Below are 10,068 nucleotides of genomic sequence, written 5' to 3'. Positions count from 1 at the left end.
AACATAAGCACCACACATCCCACAGGCACTCACACAAGCATCATACCCATGCAGACATACCAACATCCACTGCCTCCACTGTGTCCCCCTCCTCCTTGTCTCCCTCCTACCTCCCTGTCTCGTCTCCACTCACACCTGCATGCACTAAATCTTCAGCCACTACGTCCATCACCAGCACACCCATCACCACAACCCGCTCATTTGCACTCACCACCCCCACTACCATTCACACATCCCCTGTGTCCTCTCTCAGTGTGTCTGTGAGCCCACCTCCCAAGGTACACAAACGCAGCCACACACCCACCCAACAGCCATCCACCTCACGACAGCCTCCAGCCCATGCACCTTCACCCAAAGTCAGCAAACGTACACCTCCTACAACCACTACCTCTTCCTCCACTCCCAAACCCCCTCCATCTATCCATCCCAGTGTGTCCCAAAAACTTTTCTTGTCCAACCTTGACCTCTTCCCCTCACCTTCCCCACCCCTTCAGTCCCCCAGGGCCTGCCTTTCCAGGTCCCAACCCAGCACCTCAGCCACAACATCAGCTGGAACAGTGGTGCCAGCAGTAACGGCTTCTGGAGTACGCCAAGCAGTAGGGAAGCCCAGTGTGCCAAGAATCCAGACCACGGACAGTCCCCCACCTCAGAGGCATAAAAAGTTGGCCACTGCCCGGCGGGAGAAAGGCAAAACATCTACTACCAAAGGCTCTCCCAGGAGTGCAGTTGGGAGTGGGAAGATAGCTGCACCACCATCCAAGGTGGGGACGGGGCACAGAGAGACAGGCAAGTCGCCGAAAACCTGCACGGCGGACAAGACCGCCACAAGCACCGCTGCCACGGACACCGCCGCCACCAGCACCGCTGCAAAGGACACCACCGCAACAAGCACCACTTCACAGGACACTGCCGCCACAAGCACCGCTTCACAGTACACCGCCGCCATAAGCACCGCTTCACAGGACACCGCTGCCAAGGACACCGCCGCAAAAAGCACCGCTTCACAGGACACCGCTGCCACCAGTGCCGCTGCCAAGGACACCGCCACCACAAGCACCGCTTCACAGGACACCGCCGCCACCAGCACCGCTGACAAGGACACCGCTGCCACAAGCACCGCTGCCGAGGACACCGCCGCCACCTGCACCGCTTCACAGGACACCGCCACCACCAGCACCGCTGCCAAGGACACCGCCGCCACAAGCACCGCTTCACAGGACACCGCCGCCACAAGCACCACTGCCAAGGACACCGACGCCACCAGCACCACAGGCCAATGAGTGCCGAAAGCGCCGACGCTACTGAGGCCGCCACGAGCAGGATGAAGCACTCTGGGCACAAAGCCCCCTCCAGAACCAGTGGAGTATCAAATCCACTACATCAGTCCTTGGCAGGATGAAGCACTCTGGGCACAAAGCCCCCTCCAGAACCAGTGGAGATTTACATCCGCTACCTCAGTCCTTGGCAGGATGAAGCACTCTGGGCACGAAGCCCCTCCAGAACCAGTGGAGATTGTCATCCACTACCTCAGTCCTTTACAGGATGAAGCACTCTGGGCACAAAGCCCCCTCCAGAACCAGTGGAAACTGTTATCCACTTGAGAGACTGTGGATTTGCACTCCCCCGGATAAAGCAGTGGGCAAACCACCCACTTGAGAGACTTGTGAGACTGTGGCTTTGCACTCCCCAGGATAAAGCAGTGGGCAAACCACCCACTTGAGAGACTTGTGAGACTATGGCTTTGCACTCCCCAGGATAAAGCAGTGGGCAAACCACCCACTTGAGAGACTTGTGAGACTGTGGCTTTGCACTCCCCAGGATAAAGCAGTGGGCAAACCACCCACTTGAGAGACTTGTGAAACTGTGGCTTTGCACTCCCCAGGATAAAGCAGTGGACAAACCACCCACTGGAGATACTTGTGAGACTGTGGCTTTGCACTCCCCAGGATAAAGCAGGTGGCAAACCACCCACTTGAGAGACTTGTGAGACTGTGGCTTTGCACTCCCCAGAATAAAGCAGTGGGCAAACCACCCACTGGAGAGACTGTTGCTTTGCACTCCCCAGGATACAGCAGTGGGCATGGAGTCCCCTCGTGGATCTGGCGTTGTGCACTCATCCGGCTGAGGTGTCCCCTCTTCCCTTCCCCTTGAGGTGCCTGTTGTATTTCTATCTGATGCCCCTGCAGTGTTCTCTCCGTTTTGATCAGGTATCTTGTGTGGGCCTCGCCCATGCATTTTGGGCCCAGTGGTCCATGGACTTTAATGGTGCAATACCTTGGACTTGTATTCTTGGTGTATACAGTATATTTGTTTATAGTGTATATATATTTTTGAGTACTTGATTTTAATAGATTACAAACGTTCAAATAATTTCCTTTTGTCTTTGCATTCTTCCAGGGGGGGTGGGGGGTGTAACTGTAATGTATCATGATGTATTAGTGTGTTTTTTGTAGTGGGTGAGGGTGGGGGTGGGGGTGTTGCGTGTTGCGTGTATGTGTCCCTCTCTTTTCCCTCCCCCCTCCCCTGTGTCGTAGGTGCAGTACTCACTGTGGTCTTCGCCCGCCGGCGTTCGTGCTTCTGGTAGAGGAGCAGGAAGACAAAGGCAGGGAGAATCTGGAGTTCCCGTTCCATGGCGTCCTGGTTCCTCGTGGGGTGTGTAGAGGTGAGCGTTTTCCCTTCTAAAGGCCAGATGTAGGTAAGTTAGAAATTGCGACCTGCAATTTGCGAGTCATAGCGACTCGCAAATTGCAACTCGCAATACGAGATGCAGAAAGGTGTCTCAGACACCTTCTGCGACTCGCTATGGAGTCGCAAAGACCCACCTCATGAATATTTATGAGGTGGGTAGCAGTTTGCGACCCCATAGCGAGTCCAGGCACTCACAGGGATGGTGGCCTGCTGGAGACAGCAGACCACCATGTCTGTGACAGCTTTTAAATAAAGCAGTTTTTTTTTTTCTTTTTGCAGCCTGTTTTCCTTAAAGGAAAACGAGCTACAAAAAGAAAAAATACTGAAACCATTTAGTTTCGTTCTTTTCAGAGCAGGCAGTGGTCCATAGGACCACTGCCTGCTCTGAAAAATATTTTTTGTGGCATTCACAAAGGGGAAGGGGTCCCATGGGGACCCCTTCCCTTTTGCAAATGAGTTACCATCCACTTCAAGTGGATGGTAACTGCGAGTTGGTTTGCGACCGCTTTCGCGGTCACAAAGCAACTCAACATCGCGATGCGGTCACAAATAGGAAGGGAACACCCCTTCCTATTTGCGAGTTGGAATCACATTTTGCGAGTCGGTCCCGACTCGCAAAATGTGACTCTGCATCACGTAAGGCCTTTTGCGCCTCGCAAACTGCGTTTTTTGTTGTTTGCGAGGCGCAAAAGGCTTCATACATCTGGCCCCAAGTCCTGTTTCTGCCGTGTTTTTGTTTGCGGTGAATCCGCCCCAGAAAAGGTGGCGGATTGGACTGTTGTAATACTGTGGGTGGTACATTGTGTTCCGCCTGTCTGTTGGCGGTTACCGCCACGATGTTTGATTGTACCGCCGTGGCGGTCGGAGTGTTAAAGTGGCTGTCTATGTTGGCGGTTTCCGCCACGGTCGTGATTCAATTTTTTCTTCCGCCGACCTGTTGGCAGTTTTACCGCCGCTTTAACACCGTCCGCCAGGGTTGTAATGACCACCTCACAGTTTTAGGCTCCGGGGTTTAGGATGTCCACAGGTGGGGGTTCAAGTTAACCCCAAACACCCTCCATCAGCAACACGGGGCCGGCCAGGTGCAGAGGTCAAAGATGAGACAAATTTAACATGGGCTCCTATGGAGACCGGGGGCACTCGGATTCAGGCCTGCTTGCAGGTAAGTACCTGCATCTTTGGAGGGCCGACCTGGGGGGTTTAGGAGAGCACCAGAGAGGCCACAGGTCAGCACCAAACAAACACCGTCAGCGGTGCAGGGGTTGCCGGGTGCAGGGTGCAAACACAGCATCAGGCTCCCAATACTTCTCTATAGGGTGACCCCGGGGGTCATGTAGGTGCTGCAGCCTAAGTCCAGGGGGTCTGTTCCAGAAAACCACGGGCTGAACAAGGCGGAGGGCCACCTGATGGATGTTGCTGCACTGGAGATTGGATTCCCCAAGGCCAGGGGGCTACAAGTGCAGAGTACCTTTTGGTGATGAGTATGTTTGTCCGGTTCGGTCGTAGTCAGGCTTGTCCTCCGGATTCAAGTGGCAGGCGTTGTCGCGTTTCAACAGCAGGGGTCATCCCAGGGTGAGCACTTGGTCAGAATCACCTGGGGACCAGCTCCAGTTGGTTGGGCCCCCTGGACACTGGCCATGGGCGTCTGGTGCAAAGTGAACAGGACTCGTGGATCCTGGGTGGCTCTGGAGTCCTTGGATGGAGTTTCTTCTTGAACAGGGCTTCTGTCCACGGGATTTCTTGGTCCTCCGGAGTGCAGGCAGTCCTCTAAAAGGTCGCTGGTCCTCCAGGATGTGTTGCTTTCTTTTAGCAGGGCTTTAGAAGCTGGAGACAGGCTGGTGTGGCTGGGACCAAGTCAGTTTGTGCCTTCAGTCTTCTCTGCTGGGCTTCATTTTAGCAGTCCTTTTTCTTTATTCTCCCTTCTTGTGAAGTCACCAGGAATCTGATGAGCTATTTTCAGGGGAGCCCTTAAATCTTGGATTACAGGGGTCAGAGGGCAGTAGCCATTGGCTACTGTCTCTGAGGGTGACTACACCCTTCCGGTGTCCACAACCTTTGGGGAGGGTGACACAGTCCTAGCCATATTGGTGGAGGATTTTGCAAGGAGGAGGTCACCTGAGCTCTGGACACCTTAGGGTTGGTCCTAGCTGAGGTGGTTACTCCTCCTTGTTGTCCCTAATTTTCCCGCCAGACTTGCCACCAAAAGTGGGATTTTGTCCGGGCGTGGGCATCTTCACTAGCTGGAGTGCCCTGGGGCACTGTAACAAGGGGCCTGAGCCTTTGAGGCTCACCACCAGGTGATACAGTTCCTGCGGCGGGGAGGTGTAAAGCACCTCCACCCAGTGCAGGCTTTGTTTCTGGCCACAGAGAGCACAAAGGTTCTCACCCAGTGTGGTCAGAAATTCATCTGGAAGTGGCAGACTGGCACAGACCAGTCAGTCCCGCACAAGAAGTTTGGCTGAATTACAGGGAGCAGCTCTAAGATGCCCTCTGGGTGCATTTTTCAATAAATCCAACACTGGCATCAGTGTGGGTTTATTGTGCTGGTAAGTTTGATACCAAACTTCCCAGACATCAGTGAAGCCATTATGGAGCTGTGGAGTTCATAATGACCAAATCCCAGCCCATATACTTTATATGGCCACACTGTGCTTACAATGTCTAAGAATGGACTTAGACACTGTTGGGGCATATTGGTCAAGCAGCTATGCCCTCACCTGTGGTATAGTGCACACTGCCTTAGGAAGGTAAGGCCTGCTAGAGGGGTGACTTACCTTTGCCACAGGCAGTGGTTTGTAAGTATGGCACCCTGAGAGGGGTACCATATCGACTTTGTCTTTCTCTCCCCACCAGCACACACAAGCTGCAAAGCCAGTGTGCATGTGCTTTTTGAGGGATCCCCCAGAGTGCAATATTACATGCTGCAGCCCTTGGGGTCCTTCCCTGGCCACAGGACCCATGGTAACATGGGTACCTTTTACAAGAGACTTAACTGTTTGCCAGCGGTGTGCTAATTGTGGTATTAATGGTGCAGTTTTTGGGAAAGAACACTGGTGCTGGGGCCTGGTTAGAAGGATCCCAGCACACTCTCAATCAAGTCAACATCAATATCAGGCAAAAAGTGTAGGGGAGCAACCATGCCAAAAGGGGCACTTTCCTACAGCAATGTTCTTCAGGGAGTTGAAGGGGTCAAAGTATATCAGGATGATGTCCTGATATTTGGTGTCGATAGTGAAGAACATGTTGACAGGCTAGGAGAGCTCTGTCAGGACTGAGTGATGTTGTTCTAACTTTGAGAGCAGAAAAGTGCAGATTTGATGTCCAGGAGATTGAGTATTTAGGTCATGTTGTAACTCGATTTGGTATCAAACCTAGTAAATACCATTTGTAAACTTCATGTACCACAGAATAAGGAAAAACTGGTGAGGTTCTTAGGAATGACTGAATTCTATAATAAGTTTGTTCCTAATTTTGCTGAGAAAGCCTATCATATGAGAGAATTGGTAAAAAAGGGAAAGTATGTCTGTGGTATCAAAATTACAATGATGAATTTGAAATAGTGAAACAGTGTCTGAAAGCAGCACCTAACCTAGGAAACTTTGATCCAGCTGATGAGTCATGTATAATGAATGATACGAGCTCCAAGGGGTTAGGAGAAGTCCATATGCAAAAGAAGGAAGGTATAGAAAAGACCGTTTTATTTATCTCCAGAGCTTTGAAGGGATCTGAACTCAATTATTCAGTAGTGGAAAGTGCTTAGCAGACAGTGAAAAGCGTGACGGGTGCAACTGCACCCGTCGCACGCCCGCAACACCATTCGGAGCCGGCTTCTGTGTTGCAGGCCTCCTTCCCGCTGGGCCGGCGGGCGCTAACATTGTTAGCGCCCGCCGGCCCAGCGGGAAGGTTGGAATGCTGGCAGCGGTCTTTTGGCCACGTGGCGGCCGATTGGCGGTTCCCGCCTGGCGGGCGGCTACTGCCGCCCGCCAAAGTTGGAATGACCGCCAATGTAAAGTAGATGTTTTACCTCTGGATATATTTTGTTTGTTCATATTGTCTGTATTCCCTTTGTTTTAAATTTATCTTTTCTTTTCTTATTGGGTAAGGGAGGTGATGTGGTGTTCTCTATCTAAGACGTGATGTAAAAATCTAGACTGTAGGGTTGTCTCCAGGGAGGAATGTGTATGGATTCAAGTAGAGTCAGTTGCTGGGACTTGAAAGTGGAAATAGTCTCTGCTGATGCTGTACACAATAAACCTGGAAATACCACAACCTAGTTGGTCTGCGCATTTTCCTAGATTTCCTAACGGCTTGCATGGATTTTGGCAAAATTGATGTTGTGCTTTAGTTTCTGGTGAGCAATACGTTGTAGTATCAGGACAGACATCAGTCCATAAGACAAGATCCAAAATACAGCGAAGACGGAAATGGAATATAATAAGGATCTTTTATTTTTTTCATAACGGCTGGACCCACGACCAAGGCAATATCCAGTCGGAGAGTAGACTAGTGGCCAACTACCAGGAACGTTCTGCTCAACCACTTGATGTTTCATGGAACATGGTAACATCATGTAATGACATAAACTGTATACATGGTAACACTGGAATTACATAACAGTGAATGAGAGGATATACTACATACACTTTGGTGTCACTGGTGATACTTTAGATCTCTCCTTTCATTAATTTAAAACACATTGCCCCCAACCACTACCTGTAGCACTGCAAGAAACCCTGGAGACCGAGGCTCAGAGGCAAAGTGAACAGTGTGACCAATCTGTTTTCTTTCACCTCCATTATTTTTTGGGGATTCCGCCTCAACTATCTATCACCACATATCTCTTATCACCATGTTCAGTTTTTTTGGCTTAAAGAGTTTGCATCACTTCTTTGTGCTGCAGTAAATCCCAGCCCTAGTTTCTGTTCAAACAATAAGTTGATTTCAAAACTGCCTGCTTGGACCTTAAATGTTTACATAAGAATGCTCTAGAGTATCTTTTTTAAGTAGTTCTCCCTTTCCAGGAAAAAATACTCCTCTCAGCAGCAATTGCCATTGCTACAGACTAGATAAAAAGGTATTATGGAAAGGCCTCTACACTTTCAGTTCTACTGCAGTCGGAGGTCATTGCCTTTTTCATGTCAAATTGAGTTCAAGCAATTCTGCTAAAACCCGAAAATCCACCTCTTCCCTCAGTTTTCTGGGCTAGAATCTTCTTAATCCTGTAAACTATCTTAAATATTTTTCCTGCCCCCCACCCCCTTTCTCTGCCTTCTCTTTGCCACAGGCGACCTAATGCATGCTTTGGTTGCACTAATATATACCAGAGACCATAAATGGAATAGAATAAAATAAAGAAAGAACATATTCAATGGGCAGCACACATATCATCAAGGAACTCAAGAAATCCACCTACATTATTCCAACTCTGAACAGACTGCATTGATTCTCAACCCAGGCCAACATTATCTTCAAGATTTGTATTATCACCATTATGGAGAACATGACCAGACTAGAACTGCAAAAATAAAAAGGGTACATAGTAAGTATTTTCCATCTACATGATCAGATTGTGGAATTACATCCCAACACACATCAAATGTTCCCGACCACTCCTACAGATCAAGAAATTGCTTCAAAGAGCATTTGAGACACATCTCGTCTAGGTGTGTATAATCCAATGATAGTGCAGTAGTCTTGTTTTTGTATGCGGTATATGTACCATGCATTCCTCTGAGGTCACATGCAAAGTGATTGGTTTCTCAGCTGCTAGGTTTTAACTGTATACATGCCTTTATCATCATGCAAACATAATAGAAGATCAAAACCACTTATGATAAAGCTTGCCAGAAAAATGTCCCACTGCATCAATATGTATGGCTTTGCTATTTTGCTTAGATACCAGAAACTATCTGCTTCAATGCGCCAAACATAAAACATATAAGCAGGGCCTGCAATTATGGATTTGCCACATTTGCAACATAGTGCATAATCTGCAGATTTTAACAAAACAATAATTTTGCTTTTAGCTCAAAAGTTACTAAAAATGCAGCCAGATGTGTTGTTTTGCAGTGGAAGGTCCCTCACAAAGGCTGATCGGTCACCCTTCTGTTCCTTTGTACTGTATTTGGGTATCACACTGGCACTATTGAGGTGAATCCTTTGCTCTGACAGTAATAACAGGCGTAAAAATGACAAAATAGTGGAATAATAGTAATCACACAGTTCCAGTGGCCCTGCATATAAGCCATACAACACAATATAGGTTCATTTACTCTCTCCTCTGTCCAAGTGCAATTTGTGAATTGCCTATTATGAATTAGAATTAGACCGTAAAATACTTTTCTGGTGATGACATTAGAAAAGATTTGATGAATATAAAGGAGTAGACAGCAGAGGATGATGAGGTGACATATGTTCCATTAATTTAATTAGTCCACTACATGATGAAACTTGGCAGCAGATTCAATAAAGTTCAACCTCCATTTAGAAGTGCGAAACTGTTTCACCGCTGTTGCTTTGGGAATACTTCTTATCATCCCCAGGCAATGAAAGGTTAAAAAGAGCCCTGATATTCAGTAATGGACTGCAGGAGTGCTTCCTTTGTTTGAAATTATGTAAATAACTTGTTTTTCAGAACCCATGGATATGATTAAAGTAAGGAATCCAAAAAAAGGCAACTTTAAACTAATATAGAGAAAATAAATGTGTTACTGAAAGCAAAAGCACAATGCAAAACATTGAAAATAGGATAACAAACGTCTATGCTGGAAAATAAAAACGAAAGCACAGTTAAGACACTAATTAAAAAACTGAAAATATTGCGAAAATAGCCAGAAGGTTGCAATCGAGTTAGTGCAAATAAAACATCAATGTTCTATCTTAAAGTATGAGCACGTGCTTTGTTATCTCAACAAAGCTCTACTGAGGCATATCACATATAAAGGAAACGAATGGTAACACAAACAAATCTTCAGTGCAGACTTGTAAATGTGCCAAAGGAATGAGCAAATTCTGACGATAAAACAATTAATAAAAGGAAAGGGGAACTAATTTGGGTAGTTTTCTGTGATAATGAGCAGAATCAAACTTACACATCAAACATTGCACAAATGTGATTTCCCAACAACTAAGCACATTGAAAAACATCCAGTAACCCTCAAAGTAGAATACTCCGTGATAAGGCGATGTGGTTAATTTCTAGGTACACAAACAAGGATAGTGAGATAGCTTAGTGGGCAGGCAACCATCAAAAAGACTTAAGATTAAAGAGTCAAATCAACACCAAGTTCAGTAGTGCTTACTAATCCAGCACCTAGAGGCAGTTACTTTTTTGATGTTCTATATTAATAGCCATAGATGAAGACCTGGCGTTTCTAGCTT

Source organism: Pleurodeles waltl, chromosome 8 (assembly GCF_031143425.1).
Source record: "Pleurodeles waltl isolate 20211129_DDA chromosome 8, aPleWal1.hap1.20221129, whole genome shotgun sequence".
In the NCBI taxonomy this organism is placed as follows: Eukaryota; Metazoa; Chordata; class Amphibia; order Caudata; family Salamandridae; genus Pleurodeles; species Pleurodeles waltl.
Note: the sequence above shows the minus strand (reverse complement) of the source record.